An 18,582-nucleotide genomic window follows, 5' to 3' on the forward strand; every position below is an offset into this window, starting at 1 on the left:
AAAACTAAGCTCAGACATGCTGGCAAGGCAGGGCAAGTAGTGGAGGAGGAAGGCACAACATGCAGGGGGAGATATGAGAGCCATGGCATTGTTGCTGAAAAAAATAAAAAACCAAAATTTGCAAATTGAGTGAGTGCAAGAAAATGGACCAGGATTACATGAGGGGCAGTGCAAGGGACCAGCAGATGCCAAAACTAAGCTCACAGGTGCTGCAAAGGCAGGAAGAAAAGTCGAGGAGGAAGACACAACTTGCAGGGCAAGATATGATAGCCATGGCATTGTTGCTGAAAAAAAAAGAAAAAAATCATCACCAAACACAAACCCATCAAAAGGCATGAGACGCTGTCAAGTGCTGGGACTTGGTCCAAAGATAGCCCCATTGATTCCCATTGAAAACGCAAGATTTCGTTTCCCTTCCCGAAAGGAAATTTCATTTCCTTTCGGGAAGGGAAACGAAATTTCATTTCCTTTCGGGAAGGGAAACGAAATCTTGCGACCCTGCAAAGAAAGGCTTACAAACGCTCTGGAAAGGAGATATGACCAAATGAAATGCGCCGGCAAAAAATCCCAAAACACAGAAAATTTGGACATTTAGTGAGTGCAAGAAAATGGTGTGGGAGGAAACGTGGGGCAGTGCAAGGGACCAAAAGGTACAAAATCTAAGCTCAGACATGCTGGCAAGGCAGGGCAAATAGTGGAGGAGGAAGACACAACATGCAGGGGGAGATATGAGAGCCATGGCATTGTTGCTGAAAAAAATAAAAAACCAAAATTTGCAAATTGAGTGAGTGCAAGAAAATGGACCAGGATTACATGAGGTGCAGCGCAGAGGACCAGAAGATGCCAAAACTAAGCTCACAGGTGCTGCAAAGGCAGGAAGAAAAGTCGAGGAGGAAGACACAACTTGCAGGGCAAGATATGATAGCCATGGCATTGTTGCTGAAAAAAAAAGAAAAAAATCATCACCAAACACAAACCCATCAAAAGGCATGAGACGCTGTCAAGTGCTGGGACTTGGTCCAAAGATAGCCCCATTGATTCCCATTGAAAACGCAAGATTTCGTTTCCCTTCCCGAAAGGAAATGAAATTTCCTTTCGGGAAGGGAAACGAAATCTTGCGACCCTGCAAAGAAAGGCTTACAAACGCTCTGGAAAGGAGATATGACCAAATGAAATGCGCCGGCAAAAAATCCCAAAACACAGAAAATTTGGACATTTAGTGAGTGCAAGAAAATGGTGTGGGAGGAAACGTGGGGCAGTGCAAGGGACCAAAAGGTACAAAAACTAAGCTCAGACATGCTGGCAAGGCAGGGCAAATAGTGGAGGAGGAAGACACAACATGCAGGGGAAGATATCAGAGCCAAGCTGTGGTTGATAAAGAAAAAAAAAAAAATTTGCAACTTCAACGTCTACAAGAAAATGGCCCAGGATTTTACGGGGTTCGGTGGAAAAAAAGCAAAAGCTCCCAAAACTAAGCTCACAGATGCTGCAAAAACAGAGGAAAATGCCGAGGAGGAAGACAAAACTTGCAGGGGGAGATATGAGAGCCATGGCATTGTTGCTGAAAAAAATAAAAAACCAAAATTTGCAAATTGAGTGAGTGCAAGAAAATGGACCAGGATTACATGAGGTGCAGCACAGAGGACCAGAAGATGCCAAAACTAAGCTCACAGGTGCTGCAAAGGCAGGAAGAAAAGTCGAGGAGGAAGACACAACTTGCAGGGCAAGATATGAGAGCCATGGCATTGTTGCTGAAAAAAAAAGAAAAAAATCATCACCAAACACAAACCCATCAAAAGGCATGAGACGCTGTCAAGTGCTGGGACTTGGTCCAAAGATAGCCCCATTGATTCCCATTGAAAACGCAAGATTTCGTTTCCCTTCCCGAAAGGAAATGAAATTTCCTTTCGGGAAGGGAAACGAAATCTTGCGACCCTGCAAAGAAAGGCTTACAAACGCTCTGGAAAGGAGATATGACCAAATGAAATGCGCCGGCAAAAAATCCCAAAACACAGAAAATTTGGACATTTAGTGAGTGCAAGAAAATGGTGTGGGAGGAAACGTGGGGCAGTGCAAGGGACCAAAAGGTACAAAAACTAAGCTCAGACATGCTGGCAAGGCAGGGCAAATAGTGGAGGAGGAAGACACAACATGCAGGGGAAGATATCAGAGCCAAGCTATGGTTGCTGAAAAAAATAAAAAACCAAAAATTGCAAATTGAGTGAGTGCAAGAAAATGGACCAGGATTGCATGAGGGGCAGTGCAAGGGACCAGCAGATGCCAAAACTAAGCTCACAGGTGCTGCAAAGGCAGGAAGAAAAGTCGAGGAGGAAGACACAACTTGCAGGGCAAGATATGAGAGCCATGGCATTGTTGCTGAAAAAAATAGAAAAAAATCATCACCAAACACAAACCCATCAAAAGGCATGAGACGCTGTCAAGTGCTGGGACTTGGTCCAAAGATAGCCCCATTGATTCCCATTGAAAACGCAAGATTTCGTTTCCCTTCCCGAAAGGAAAATTCACTTCCTTTCGGGAAGGGAAACGAAATCTTGCGACCCTGCAAAGAAAGGCTTACAAACGCTCTGGAAAGGAGATATGACCAAATGAAATGCGCCGGCAAAAAATCCCAAAACACAGAAAATTTGGACATTTAGTGAGTGCAAGAAAATGGTGTGGGAGGAAACGTGGGGCAGTGCAAGGGACCAAAAGGTACAAAAACTAAGCTCAGACATGCTGGCAAGGCAGGGCAAATAGTGGAGGAGGAAGACACAACATGCAGGGGAAGATATAAGAGCCATGGCATTGTTGCTGAAAAAAATAAAAAACCAAAATTTGCAAATTGAGTGAGTGCAAGAAAATGGACCAGGATTACATGAGGTGCAGCGCAGAGGACCAGAAGATGCCAAAACTAAGCTCACAGGTGCTGCAAAGGCAGGAAGAAAAGTCGAGGAGGAAGACACAACTTGCAGGGCAAGATATGAGAGCCATGGCATTGTTGCTAAAAAAAAAAGAAAAAAATCATCACCAAACACAAACCCATCAAAAGGCATGAGACGCTGTCAAGTGCTGGGACTTGGTCCAAAGATAGCCCAATTGATTCCCATTGAAAACGCAAGATTTCGTTTCCCTTCCCGAAAGGAAAATTCACTTCCTTTCGGGAAGGGAAACGAAATCTTGCGACCCTGCAAAGAAAGGCTTACAAACGCTCTGGAAAGGAGATATGACCAAATGAAATGCGTCGGCAAAAAATCCCAAAACACAGAAAATTTGGACATTTAGTGAGTGCAAGAAAATGGTGTGGGAGGAAACGTGGGGCAGTGCAAGGGACCAAAAGGTACAAAAACTAAGCTCAGACATGCTGGCAAGGCAGGGCAAATAGTGGAGGAGGAAGACACAACATGCAGGGGAAGATATAAGAGCCATGGCATGGTTGCTGAAAAAAATAAAAAACCAAAATTTGCAAATTGAGTGAGTGCAAGAAAATGGACCAGGATTACATGAGGGGCAGTGCAAGGGACCAGCAGATGCCAAAACTAAGCTCACAGGTGCTGCAAAGGCAGGAAGAAAAGTCGAGGAGGAAGACACAACTTGCAGGGCAAGATATGAGAGCCATGGCATTGTTGCTGAAAAAAAAAGAAAAAAATCCTCACCAAACACAAACCCATCAAAAGGCATGAGACGCTGTCAAGTGCTGGGACTTGGTCCAAAGATAGCCCAATTGATTCCCATTGAAAACGCAAGATTTCGTTTCCCTTCCCGAAAGGAAATGAAATTTCCTTTCGGGAAGGGAAACGAAATCTTGCGACCCTGCAAAGAAAGGCTTACAAACGCTCTGGAAAGGAGATATGACCAAATGAAATGCGCCGGCAAAAAATCCCAAAACACAGAAAATTTGGACATTTAGTGAGTGCAAGAAAATGGTGTGGGAGGAAACGTGGGGCAGTGCAAGGGACCAAAAGGTACAAAAACTAAGCTCAGACATGCTGGCAAGGCAGGGCAAGTAGTGGAGGAGGAAGACACAACATACAGGGGAAGATATAAGAGCCATGGCACGGTTGCTGAAAAAAATAAAAAAAAAAAATTTGCAAATTGAGTGAGTGCAAGAAAATGGACCAAGATTACATGAGGTGCAGTGTAATGGACCAAAAGGTATAAAAACTAAGCTCAGACATGCTGGCAAGGCAGGGCAAATAGCCGAGGAGGAAGACACAACTTGCAGGGCAAGATATGAGAGCCATGGCATTGTTGCTGAAAAAAAAAGAAAAAATCCTCACCAAACACAAACCCATCAAAAGGCATGAGACGCTGTCAAGTGCTGGGACTTGGTCCAAAGATAGCCCAATTGATTCCCATTGAAAACGCAAGATTTCGTTTCCCTTCCCGAAAGGAAATGAAATTTCCTTTCGCGAAGGGAAACGAAATCTTGCGACCCTGCAAAGAAAGGCTTACAAACGCTCTGGAAAGGAGATATGATCAAATGAAATGCGTCGGCAAAAAATCCCAAAACACAGAAAATTTGGACATTTAGTGACTAAATGAAAATGGTGTGGGAGGAAATGTGGGGCAGTGCAAGGGACCAAAAGGTACAAAAACTAAGCTCAGACATGCTGGCAAGGCAGGGCAAATAGTGGAGGAGGAAGACACAACTTGCAGGGGGAGATATAAGAGCCAAGCTACGGTTGATAAAGAAAAAAAAAAAATTTGCAACTTCAAAGTCTACAAGAAAATGGCCCAGGATTTTACGACGTTCTGTGGAAAAAAGCAAAAGCTCCCAAAACTAAGCTCACAGATGCTGCAAAAACAGAGGAAAATGCCGAGGAGGAAGACACAACTTGCAGGGCAAGATATGAGAGCCATGGCATTGTTGCTGAAAAAAAAAGAAAAAAATCCTCACCAAACACAAACCCATCAAAAGGCATGAGACGCTGTCAAGTGCTGGGACTTGGTCCAAAGATAGCCCAATTGATTCCCATTGAAAACGCAAGATTTCGTTTCCCTTCCCGAAAGGAAATGAAATTTCCTTTCGGGAAGGGAAACGAAATCTTGCGACCCTGCAAAGAAAGGCTTACAAACGCTCTGGAAAGGAGATATGATCAAATGAAATGCGCCGGCAAAAAATCCCAAAAACCAGAAAATTTGGACATTTAGTGACTAAATGAAAATGGTGTGGGAGGAAACGTGGGGCAGTGCAAGGGACCAAAAGGTACAAAAACTAAGCTCAGACATGCTGGCAAGGCAGGGCAAATAGTGGAGGAGGAAGACACAACTTGCAGGGGGAGATATGAGAGCCATGGCATTGTTGCTGAAAAAAATGAAAAACCAAAATTTGCAAATTGAGTGAGTGCAAGAAAATGGACCAGGATTACATGAGGTGCAGCGCAGAGGACCAGAAGATGCCAAAACTAAGCTCACAGGTGCTGCAAAGGCAGGAAGAAAAGTCGAGGAGGAAGACACAACTTGCAGGGCAAGATATGAGAGCCATGGCATTGTTGCTGAAAAAAAAAGAAAAAAATCATCACCAAACACAAACCCATCAAAAGGCATGAGACGCTGTCAAGTGCTGGGACTTGGTCCAAAGATAGCCCAATTGATTCCCATTGAAAACGCAAGATTTCGTTTCCCTTCCCGAAAGGAAAAGAAATTTCCTTTCGGGAAGGGAAACGAAATCTTGCGACCCTGCAAAGAAAGGCTTACAAACGCTCTGGAAAGGAGATATGACCAAATGAAATGCGCCGGCAAAAAATCCCAAAACACAGAAAATTTGGAAATTTAGTGAGTGCAATAAAATGGTGTGGGAGGAAACGTGGGGCAGTGCAAGGGACCAAAAGGTACAAAAACTAAGCTCAGACATGCTGGCAAGGCAGGGCAAGTAGTGGAGGAGGAAGACACAACATACAGGGGAAGATATAAGAGCCATGGCACGGTTGCTGAAAAAAATAAAAAAAAAAAATTTGCAAATTGAGTGAGTGCAAGAAAATGTACCAAGATTACATGAGGTGCAGTGTAATGGACCAAAAGGTACAAAAACTAAGCTCAGACATGCTGGCAAGGCAGGGCAAATAGCCGAGGAGGAAGACACAACTTGCAGGGCAAGATATGAGAGCCATGGCATTGTTGCTGAAAAAAAAAGAAAAAAATCATCACCAAACACAAACCCATCAAAAGGCATGAGACGCTGTCAAGTGCTGGGACTTGGTCCAAAGATAGCCCAATTGATTCCCATTGAAAACGCAAGATTTCGTTTCCCTTCCCGAAAGGAAATGAAATTTCCTTTCGGGAAGGGAAACGAAATCTTGCGACCCTGCAAAGAAAGGCTTACAAACGCTCTGGAAAGGAGATATGACCAAATGAAATGCGCCGGCAAAAAATCCCAAAACACAGAAAATTTGGACATTTAGTGAGTGCAAGAAAATGGTGTGGGAGGAAACGTGGGGCAGTGCAAGGGACCAAAAGGTACAAAAACTAAGCTCAGACATGCTGGCAAGGCAGGGCAAGTAGTGGAGGAGGAAGACACAACATACAGGGGAAGATATAAGAGCCATGGCACGGTTGCTGAAAAAAATAAAAAAAAAAAATTTGCAAATTGAGTGAGTGCAAGAAAATGGACCAAGATTACATGAGGTGCAGTGTAATGGACCAAAAGGTACAAAAACTAAGCTCAGACATGCTGGCAAGGCAGGGCAAATAGCCGAGGAGGAAGACACAACTTGCAGGGCAAGATATGAGAGCCATGGCATTGTTGCTGAAAAAAAAAGAAAAAAATCATCACCAAACACAAACCCATCAAAAGGCATGAGACGCTGTCAAGTGCTGGGACTTGGTCCAAAGATAGCCCAATTGATTCCCATTGAAAACGCAAGATTTCGTTTCCCTTCCCGAAAGGAAATGAAATTTCCTTTCGGGAAGGGAAACGAAATCTTGCGACCCTGCAAAGAAAGGCTTACAAACGCTCTGGAAAGGAGATATGATCAAATGAAATGCGCCGGCAAAAAATCCCAAAAACCAGAAAATTTGGACATTTAGTGACTAAATGAAAATGGTGTGGGAGGAAACGTGGGGCAGTGCAAGGGACCAAAAGGTACAAAAACTAAGCTCAGACATGCTGGCAAGGCAGGGCAAGTAGTGGAGGAGGAAGACACAACATACAGGGGAAGATATAAGAGCCATGGCACGGTTGCTGAAAAAAATAAAAAAAAAAAATTTGCAAATTGAGTGAGTGCAAGAAAATGGACCAAGATTACATGAGGTGCAGCGCTGAGGACCAGAAGATGCCAAAACTAAGCTCACAGGTGCTGCAAAGGCAGGAAGAAAAGTCGAGGAGGAAGACACAACTTGCAGGGCAAGATATGAGAGCCATGGCATTGTTGCTGAAAAAATAAAGAAAAAAATCCTCACCAAACACAAACCCATCAAAAGGCATGAGACGCTGTCAAGTGCTGGGACTTGGTCCAAAGATAGCCCAACTGATTCCCATTGAAAACGCAAGATTTCGTTTCCCTTCCCGAAAGGAAATGAAATTTCCTTTCGGGAAGGGAAACGAAATCTTGCGACCCTGCAAAGAAAGGCTTACAAACGCTCTGGAAAGGAGATATGACCAAATGAAATGCGCCGGCAAAAAATACCAAAACACAGAAAATTTGGACATTTAGTCAGTGCAAGAAAATGGTGTGGGAGGAAACGTGGGGCAGTGCAAGGGACCAAAAGGTACAAAAACTAAGCTCAGACATGCTGGCAAGGCAGGGCAAGTAGTGGAGGAGGAAGACACAACTTGCAGGGGAAGATATAAGAGCCATGGCACGGTTGCTGAAAAAAATAAAAAAAAAAAATTTGCAAATTGAGTGAGTGCAAGAAAATGGACCAAGATTACATGAGGTGCAGTGCAATGGACCAAAAGGTACAAAAACTAAGCTCAGACATGCTGGCAAGGCAGGGCAAATAGCCGAGGAGGAAGACACAACTTGCAGGGCAAGATATGAGAGCCATGCTATGGTTGATAAAGAAAAAAAAAAAAATTTGCAACTTCAAAGTCTACAAGAAAATGGCCCAGGATTTTACGAGGTTCTGTGGAAAAAAGCAAAAGCTCCCAAAACTAAGCTCACCGATGCTGCAAAAACAGAGGAAAATGCCGAGGAGGAAGACACAACATGCAGGGGGAGATATGAGAGCCATGGCATTGTTGCTGAAAAAAATAAAAAACCAAAATTTGCAAATTGAGTGAGTGCAAGAAAATGGACCAGGATTACATGAGGGGCAGTGCAAGGGACCAGCAGATGCCAAAACTAAGCTCACAGGTGCTGCAAAGGCAGGAAGAAAAGTCGAGGAGGAAGACACAACTTGCAGGGCAAGATATGAGAGCCATGGCATTGTTGCTGAAAAAAAAGAAAAAAATCATCACCAAACACAAACCCATCAAAAGGAATGAGACGCTGTCAAGTGCTGGGACTTGGTCCAAAGATAGCCCAATTGATTCCCATTGAAATTGCAAGATTTCATTTTCCTTCCCGAAAGGAAATTTCAGATGCTGGAGAACCAGAATAAAAATCAAGGAGGAGGACTGAGCTTTGGTCGTGACATATTGAACTCATGCTATGGATAAAAAAAAAAAAAAAAAAAAAAAAAAGTGACTGAAAACAAAACAAACACAACAAACAAAGAAAAAAAAGGCAAAAAAAAACAAATCCAAAACCATCCATTAGTAACTATGAGAAAATGGACCAGTATTGCATGAGGTGGAATTCATAGGGCCCAAACATGCCAAAAGAATCCTGAGAGATGTTGCAGATGCAGGAGAAAATTCCAGGAGGAAGACAGAACTTAGAGGGGAAGATGGGAGTGGCATGGCATGGATATTGCTGTCTTGTTGCAAAGGTTTCATACGTTCTTAGTTATTTTTCATGGGCAGCTCCTCACAGCACTGACTTCTTCTCCTCCTCTGCACTGCTAACAGACTCTATCTTACATCTTGACCCACCAACCTACTCTTTTACAATATCCCTCCTAACTGGATCCAGTTGTAGCTTATTAAGGGCAGGCTTGTTCTTAATGCTTGATAATTAGCACAGCTGTAACTCCTTAGGGGCCAGATAACTTTCTAGAGATAGTGCAATTTCGTAATGAAAAGAAAAGGGGGAATTGTGGATAGATAGAATGTAAGAGAATAGAGATAGTGGTGAAAGTAATGTTCAAGTAAATTGACATTATAACATGTTCACATATATTACTTAGGACTAACAGTTATATGAATGTTCAGGCCACATATCACAGTATGAACATATGTTTCTAAGTTCTGATTTTGTTTTGCTTTTCAGAATCTGGAACATCAACTTAAGGCTCATCATTAAAAACTTGTGCTTAGACTTCTATATCACAGTGAAAATATATGTTCCTAAATTTTAATTCAGTTTTGCTTTTTCACAGTATAGACTTGATTCATTTTCTAAATTCACAGAGTACTTATTATCAGAACCTTTAGATCTATGCCTAATTACCTAATCAAAGATTAACTCACAAGAATGAGTTAAGCTAATGTTGTGTTTACTATCTTTTGCAGGGCTTTTTGCAGAAGATAGTAAACCCAGTATAATCATCTTTTGTGTAATTTCTATTTAATTTTGGAATGTGTTTGTGCCGACTTTGATTCGTTATTTAAACTTATATTACATATCATTAGAAACCTTTATATTTATATCTCTAGAATATTGACTATATCAACAGCTGTACAACTTTATAAGGTAACTCACAAGATTAAGTTAAAGTCTATATATTAAGACAGCAACAGATCAACAGCTACATAACTTTATCAACAGCTACAGAACTTAGAACAACATTGATCTAGTATCTGTTGAGTGTACTTATTTTTATGCAATATAAACTTTTAAACTTATGTTTAATCAAAGATTCATAGTTGCAGTTCACAAACAAAATGCACATGTTTCATTAGTAAACAAATATACATACTAAATAATAGAATTACTCCTTCCCCAGCCCCCACTGCTGTTTTTATAATTCTCTTACTCCTTCTACAGTTTTTATTGTATTGGTTGATCACTATAAACCTTTCTTGTCTTGCTCTGTTTTCCATTCTTTTAAAGTCTTATAAAGTAATTTCCAGGTGGCAGCCAGATCTGCAGCTGTCTTGCCCCCTTTTTGACACTATATTTCACAGTCTTTTTGTAACTTCTTTCTATGTATATCAAACAATCTGTTCTGCACTCGATATGTTATTTCCCATTGTGTCCCCAGCAGCTCACCTGTACCTCAGGTGTCGAAATCTGTCAGGTCCGGACCAAGCAGCTTCCCCTGCTGCTCCCATTGCAACGCTGGGCTCCATCTCCAGCTGCACCTCACCCTACAGCCCACTCCCAATCACGTTGGGTTACTGTGGAGATGGCCACTATACAGTTTTTGAAGGCTTTTCTTACATGTTGTCTGTGCAGCTCTGACTCTGCCTCTCAGAGCTCCACGTTGCTTTTGTTCCAGTGCTCATGTTGCAGTGACTTAGCAAACCTCCCCCTGTACTCCTCAGGGGCCATGCTATTGCTGAGGCACCCCCTGCTGCTGTGGCCATGCCATTTGCCACTTCTGCCACACAGCTTGTGTCCTGCTGCACACACTGCCATTCAGGGGGAACCCAGCACCATCCTGGGTCCTTGATCACAATGGGGTCACCAACTGTTGCTAGAATGTTGCAAAGGTTTCATACATTCTCAGTGATTTTTCATGGGCAGCTCCTCACAGCACTGACTCCTCCTCCTCTGCACTGCTAACAGACTCTACCTTACATCTTGACCCACCAACCTACTCTTTTACAATACCCCTCTTAACTGGATCCAGCTGTGGCTTATTAAGGGGAGGCTTGTTCTTAATGCTTGATAATTAGCACAGCTGTAACTCCTTAGGGGTGAGATTACCTTCACCACTATCCCTCTTTTCTTACATTCTATCTATCCACACATGGATACTGAAAAAAATTAAAAAAATTCATTGCCAAAGTGTTGTAGGTTAAGAAGGAAGTGAGTTTTTGGGAGGTTGTGGTCAAACTAATTAGTGCTTGGATTTGAATATTGGCACTTGGTTTGGCCATTGAAGGTATGGACTGTTTTTGAGAACACAGGGGGTTAAAAGCAAGAACTCCCAGGAAAATACTCTCTTGGTTCTGGTCCATGAAGGAGTTCAGACTTCTCCTGCCCAGCTGGGGCTGGGTGGGGGAGGTGAAGCCATGCGGCCGGGTGAGGTAGGCCGGAGCCTTGGGCAGAGGAGGGGGGTGAAGGCCTTGCAAGATGGAAGGGTGGAGGAGCCCTGAGAAGCATCGGGGGCCCCCTACCCCCCGGGAGATAGAGAGAGAGAGAGCCAGTGCCTGTGCTGCCTTGAAATTCGATATCGTGGACTGGCAGCATGGCCGGCCAGAAGTGGGGGATGCGGCAAGAGAAGGTGCCCAGCAGCTGTGGGAGTTCTGGGCAGACAGAAGTGAAGATTTTAACCCCTTTGTAAAATAATGGAAACCTTACAAATACTGATCCTCCTGAATCAGAATGAGGGGAGAGATATGAAACATGGCAAAATGGGAAAGTGTGAAGAAAGTTAGCACATGTGAGAGATGTCAGAAGCAGTGAGAAGAATCCTAGGTGGGAAGAGATGATGGAGTAGCCTTGAGCTGGACTCTTTCTTGTATGGCCATGGACAGACCCATGTTTTTCCTGTGACACAGAGACTGTATTTAGCGGGAGGCAATGCCTTGGAGTCAAGAGTGAAGCAGCGGTGTGAACAGAGACAGCTGAGGAGAGTGTGAGATGCCCTTTGTCTCCATGGAGAGGAAGATCTCTGTTCACGAGGCCCCTCGGCCCCAGGGGGTAAATTTGGGGGGGACTGGTGTCCCGAAGTTGAGAGAAGTTGAAAGACTGCTGCTTTTGGAACTGGGTGAAGCATCCTTAAATGAGGAACCCCAAAAGCAGTCCTGGCCCATGTGCAGTGGTGAGAGCGCTGGACATGGAGGGAAGAAGTCACGAGGGCTGATGTTCTCCAGGCGGTGCCACAAGTAACACGGAAACACAAGAAGTTTCAATTGTGTTTCTGGGGGAAGCCTATGGTGCAAGGGGAGACTCTTCTCTCCCTGATGGATTTGAGGGTTGATTATTTGAGGAGTGATGATAGACTGAAAGTTGATTATCTGAGAGATAGTGACAAGGTAGAAATCTATAGTGTTATTTCATACTGTGAAGAAAATGGAGGGGAGGAGGAGGAATGTATTTAGAAGGTTTCCATTCTTAGTTCTGTGTCTGTTCTTTTTTTTTAGAAGTTGTAGTTAATAAAATTTGTTTCCTTTATTCCTAAGTTGAAGCCTGTTTTGCTCTGTTCCTAATCACATCTCATAGAAGCTACTAGAGAAAGTGTATTTTCATGGAAGCACTGGCACTGTGCCAGAGTCAAACCATGACACAAAGTCAAAGCCATCAAAAGGCATGGGATGCCGGGAACTGCAGGGGCATGGACCAAAGATTGCCCACTTGATTTCCATTGAAATCTCGCGACCCTGAAAAGAAAGACTTACAAACACTCTGGAAAGGAGATATGATCCAATGAAATGTGCCTGAAAAAAAACCTAGAAAATTTGGACATTTAGTGACTACAAGAAAATGGTGTGGGAGGACATGAGGTGCAGTGCAAAGGACCCAAACATATGAAAAGAAACCTCAGAGATGTTGCAAAAGCAGGAGAAAAAGTCCAGGAGGAAGACAGAACTTAGAGGGGAGGATGGGAGTGGCAGGGCATGGATACTGAAAAAAATAAAAATAAATTCATTGCCAAAGTCAAAGCCATCAAAAGGCAGTGAATCAGTGCTGTGCTGGTGACCAGCCCCACGGCCTGGGTGAAAGTGGGATGCACATTCTGGAGCTCTGACAGGGACCAGACCTGCCAGCCACAGCCTGATGTTTCAGTATGGGGTCATTTTTCCTCATGGAACCTGGATTTGGGTGGGCTTTTTTGCCTTCACAAATGTGGCATGACAGGGTAGCCCCTTAGCTGATTCTCAAGAGTGAACATGATCTCTGCTCTATTAACTGAGACTGGTGCAATTAGTGTCAGTAGTCACAAATTTCCCTCTGAAAAAAACAGGTGCTACTCCTGTAAAAAAGAATCATGTCTTTGAAATATTAAAAAACATAACTTACAATGATTAATACACTTCTGAGAATGCATGTGATGCATTGTGCTTCTGTTACTTCGGAGTGTGACACACCCAGGTATTCTGCTGCTGTTGTTCTCTGAGTGCATAACCCAGGAAAGCATAACTAAAAATAACTAAAAATGGTTACAGGCTGCACCTTCTTTGAGATTATGCAGCCACATATCAGGAATAGGCTCTCAGAGCTCCTCTGTAGAATTCTGTGGCTAATGGCCCTCAAGGGACCATTGACCAGGCAGAAGTGGCTGAATGACAGTATGGATGTAGCCTCTGCCCTCCCATCCTGAGTGATGCTGGAGGAGCAGATGGGGGGTTGGCTCTGGCACAGAGGCTTTTCCATCCTACAGCTTACAGACCTACAAGTGCTAGCAGTCATAACATGAGGAGGGGGAACTAGTACATTTTCAATTTATTGCCATAAATTAGACCATCAACATTTATTTTTCCTGTGTGCTTTAGCATGAAATGGGTGCTCTGCTTTATGAAGTTTGAGAGTCAACAGATTGCTGTTCAGAACTGTGCTTTGTTCCAAAAGGAAAAGTGAAAAAGCTTACTCAGAAAGCAAATGTGGCAACAGTTGCTAAAATCACTGACCTTGCTGAATTAATGATTCCAGCAGCAGCGACAGAGACCCCCTTCCTGCAAACCCCATCCAACCATTTTGGTTCCCAACTCTGTTTGCACTCTTTGACCTCTTCTATGTTCAGTGAAATGGACTGTGAGCACATGAACAGGTAACTGTGCCTGTTGGACTGTTCATTGAATGATAGAAATTCACAGATTAAAAAGATAATGTTAGAGATTTCTTCTATTTTGTAACAGGACAATCCTGATTATATTAGTATATTAGTGACCCAAGAGTAATTTACCTATGTTCTGTCCTGGGGAAGTGAATGACTCTAATCCAGACTCAGGTTCTGTGCACTGTGTATATTTGCAACAGCAATTATTATATATGAATTTTTCTTCCTTATTAAAAGGAAAACCTGCAGTCTCTTGCCCCCTGCAGTTTTTAGTGAATACTGTACATAAATGATTTATTCTTTTCTTTTAGAGAGGGCTTTGCTCTGCATGGCATCTGTCATCTGGGATTTCCCCCTCCCCCTCTTGCAGAAATATAGCTGGAAGCTGTTTGACTCAATCTCAGAACAAGTCAAAGTTGGTTGTATTAAATCCATCAAGCTTCAACTACTCTTTAACATTCTCTTTCATCTGGTGAGGACCTTTGTTAATATGCATCATTTGTGATTAAGGTAGCACTTGCAGGACCATCACAGGATTATGTGCACATTGCTACACATTTCCATGAAATTCAGATTTCTAGAGTTTAAAAAAGAATATTTAAAACCTTAAAAAGTTTTTTAATCACTTTTTTATTATTGATCAAGAGAAGTCATGCCTATAATTGTCTCTAACACATGATCTCTTAATTTGCTTTATATTGGAGATGGACAGTGAGACAGGATTTCAGCTGAAGGATGTGTTGCCCAACACATAAATTAAGATGGATCAAGAAAGCTAACCTATAAAAAGTCTAGATTCAGTGAGACACTGGGGTCTGTTTCTGGTAGCTCTTCTTCAGGGGCAAAATAAGTGTGTAACATTAGGTACCACATAGTAGTAAATGCTGTTAGCAAATCCTGTATATCATGACTTTCACTTTTTATCTTTAAACAAAGTTCAAAGTAGCATTCTGAAATAGAGCTGTCAGGTGAACTCCTGTGTAAAGGCCAAGGAAATGCAGTTGCTGGCACGAGATAAAAGACAAAAATGAAACAGGTAACAGGACAGAAAACTTTGGAAATAGATGATTGTATCAAAGCAAAGCATGACAGAGGTCGATGGGGAAGAAGATTAAAGTAGAATAGGAAAAGTAATCAAAGGATGTTTTGAATAAAGGCTGTTGGAGGGTAAACTAGATGTTGTTGACAGGGAAATGTTTGAATCAGTAAATACACCCAGTGTAGTTATCCATTTTCTGATGGTCAAAACTGCTCCCACTGAAGTGAGTTCAAACATTTCAAGAGATGCAAAACTGAGTCTGCAAAGAGCCTCAGCAATATCACCACTGGTAATGGCATGTGTTACCTGCTGGGGCTTTCTGAGCACAAAGAAGAGCTGGAAAATCTTGACCAACATGAAGAACACACAGCTCAGCCATGCATGGCTTATTGGAACCCCCTTTTTCAGGCAAGCCTTCACCAGAGCCAATTACAGGGTTGGGACTTCAGTGGGAAGATGAGGAGGTACCTAGGGCATGTCATCACAAGCATGCAAAAAGCTTCATTGCACAATCATCATAGAATCATGGGGTCACAGAATGGCTGGGGCTGCAAGGGACCCCAAAGATTATCCAGCTCCAATATCCCTGCTGTGGGCAAAGACACCTTTCAGTAGACCACCTTGCCTAGAGGCCTATCCAACCTGGCCTTGAACACTCCCAGGAACAGGGCATTTGAACCAAGAAACCAAGGAAGGAGGAGCTTCATATGAGGAGGAGTGCCCTCGAATACAGGGGTTTTTATTTTTCTGCCCACTGTGCCTACAAAGGAAAAACTCTGCCTTTACAGAATGGCCCATCTGTTCTGCTAGAGGGTGGAAGTAAGTGGTAGCTCAGAACTCCCAAGAAAGGTAAGACAGCCTTTTTACCTGTTCAGCAGAGGTGCTACAACATGGTTGGTGAATGAAGTTACTGCCCTGGAGTAGAAAGGAGACCAAAACAAAAAGGACTAAGAGGATGAGATGATCTGTAAGCCACAGACAGAAGTGGGATGAAATGGGACCCTGCAGGTCCATGCTGAACTACAGACTAAATGCCTTCTCCTGCACATGGACCAGCACACAGAGCCTGACCTCTCTCACTGATGGGCTGTAGGCGATGTGCTTTGTGCCGTGTGTGTGCACAGCAGTGAGCTGGAGATCATTCACAGGGGCCTTGGTGGCCGTGGGCTAGGAGAAAGCAGGGAAAGTGAGACAGGCAGGACATGAGGAGCAGGAAAAACAACATGTTGAAAATCAGAGGAGAAGAAAAGGTGAGGTGGGAGCTTACAGCTGCAGCTGTACTTTTCACACCACATGGGCCATTTGGAACTGGGAATTATTTTTTCCCTCCTGAACCACAAACATCTGCATTTCTGTGAAGTATAATTTATGGGGAAATTCCATAGTTTTTCTAAAGATAGTACAATTTACATATCACATTTGCATTTTATGACTTATTTGCATACCAATCCCACTTAGTTGCTCCTCCTGCATTTAAAAATTTCAAATATGTTACATCAATAAGCAAATATTGAACACATAGTAACAACTACTAAAATCACCGTTTAATCACTGGAACATGTACTATTTGTTCATGGCAGGAATGTTCAGCAGCAAAGGCTTGCAGGATGTGCAGAAATAGCAGTGGCATCAGGAACAGTTTTCAGAGTGAAAACTAGGTACTGGCATTATGGTCTTCCAAAAGAGTGTGTTGGCAGTGGCCAGTGGTTGTGGAGGTTGTTGAGAGGAGACCTGCTGTGACATCATGAGACCCTTGGCTTCAGAAGACACTGAAGGGGACAGGGAAGTAAGCAGGTCTAAGAAACTGTTTTCTGCCGGGAAAGAGAGTTCCATTCTTGAAGCAGAATCATGGAGTGGAGTAGGGTAATGTAGATTTATTTCTTCTTCTAAGTATGATGATTAGCCCAAGGAGGGAATTTCTGAGTGGGGCACTGGCCTGAGGGGTGGAAGGGCCCCCAGGGAGCTCTAGCTAAAAGGTGGGACTCCATCAAGAAGTGTGACACATATCAATTTTGTACTGGTGGCGGTAGAAGAACTGTGTATTTGAATTAATTTTTAATTAAAATCTTGCAGTACTGCTGAAAGCAGTATCCATTCTTGGGGTTGCTGCCTGCCTCAGAAAAGACAGCAGATTGTTGAACGGAAGAAACATGGTTGTCTCAGGTAGGACTGGGCAGCTCCATGAATTGTGCTATTTCCCACTTGGAACTGGGGCACATGATAGCAAAGGATGCTCTTTGAAGACAGATACACACACTCTTTTACTTCATCTACTCTCATCAACCTTCCCTTCCCCTGTCTTCTCTGGCAGTTACTCTGTCATCTGTTTCACCTCTTCTGTTGTCCCTATCTCAGGTTTCACACACAATGCCTGAGCTTCTTCAGTATAGTGATAAGAGAGTGGAGTAACAAGGGGTTTGAAGAAGAGGAATACAAGCCAGAGGGAAAAAAAGAAGGAATGCCATATTGTTTGTCTTGTGTAGTGTTCTTTTGCAATGAAATTATCTCTACAGTCCATAATTAATTCCTTTTTCTTGCAATTACATCAATTAACATATAACACAGATAAATCGAAGAGGCAGTATTTTGCCTCCAGCAGCCAGCAGTGCAATATGTTAAGCCATCGAATCATCTATGGTGCTGCAGAACATTCCTCCCTTTAAAATTGCCCACCATTACAGCACTAGCAAAGAAAAATGAGCCAGAAGTTTATGGCAAAGAGGCAGTGCTTCAAATGTACATTTTATGCTGCTAAAGAGAGCCACAGTACTGTGACCAAAATCCCATTAAATGGAACACTTTCTATTTAAATCATCCCATGACATGATTCTGGTATTACTGCACCAGGGAGGCACATAACTGTCAGGCTTAAAGGCTGCTCTTCTTTCCTTTCTTGAATGGCTCTGCAGGCTCAGGCTGTCACTTCCAGTTCAGAATCTCAGGCTAAGTGCCAAACTCCAGCACAGAAACAACGCCTCACCTCTGACTGTCACTGAGCCCCTTGGCTTGTGTACCTTACCTTAGCAAGGCATCAACAACTTACTGCTCAGGTGAGAAAGCTCAAGACTTCACAAGGAAAACTGCAATGCTGTTACCTCTTCCCTGGGTCATCAGCTCTACTGTGTCCCTCATGGAATGAACTCTATTTGTGGGTGCCTGTTATGGATAGAGTGATGCACTTCACTCATAAGAAAGAAGTAACAATTTTTTACTGCTATAAACCAGTGATTTCACAAAATCTTATAGCAATTGCAACAGTGGCTCAACAAGATTTGTTGGGAAAGAACACTTGGTTATTTACTGCATAGAGGGCAGGACCAGACAAAACTATCAGGGACCGTGTCCCATTTAGTCATGAAGTTCAAAAAAGACCCCCTTTTATTCTAAACTCCTTTTCAGAAGGGAGTTTTGGTGCAGCTGGACTTAGACCCAGACATGACCAATGGTTTATAGCTAAATTATTATGTGGACGCAATCCATCCTTTATATCACTTAGCTAAGATTTAAAATTTGAGTAACCTATTAACCTGAGAATTACTACTGAGTATCCATTGTGGCAAGAAATCGCTTATTCTTGAGGAGTAACCTTGAGAAGCATCCCTGCTCAAGGGGAG

At 43.0% G+C, this 18,582-nt stretch overlaps 1 long non-coding RNA gene across 2 annotated transcripts in view; it reads left to right on the plus strand.

The window, feature by feature from the left end:
* Nucleotides 1–16,552: 16,552 nt before the first annotated feature.
* LOC135278668 (uncharacterized) overlaps nucleotides 16,553–18,582 on the plus strand; it is a 36,329-nt gene continuing 34,299 nt past the window's right edge. Inside the window, exons 1-3 of one of the 2 annotated variants that reach the window (XR_010346126.1) lie at nucleotides 16,553–16,831; nucleotides 17,042–17,131; nucleotides 17,878–18,018. This is a non-coding gene — a long non-coding RNA (uncharacterized LOC135278668). The remainder of the gene's footprint in view (nucleotides 16,832–17,041; nucleotides 17,132–17,877; nucleotides 18,019–18,582) is intronic. The other variant, XR_010346124.1, reaches the window with a different exon arrangement.

The sequence above is a fragment of the Passer domesticus genome, chromosome 1 (genome assembly GCF_036417665.1).
Source record: "Passer domesticus isolate bPasDom1 chromosome 1, bPasDom1.hap1, whole genome shotgun sequence".
NCBI lineage: Eukaryota > Metazoa > Chordata > Aves > Passeriformes > Passeridae > Passer > Passer domesticus.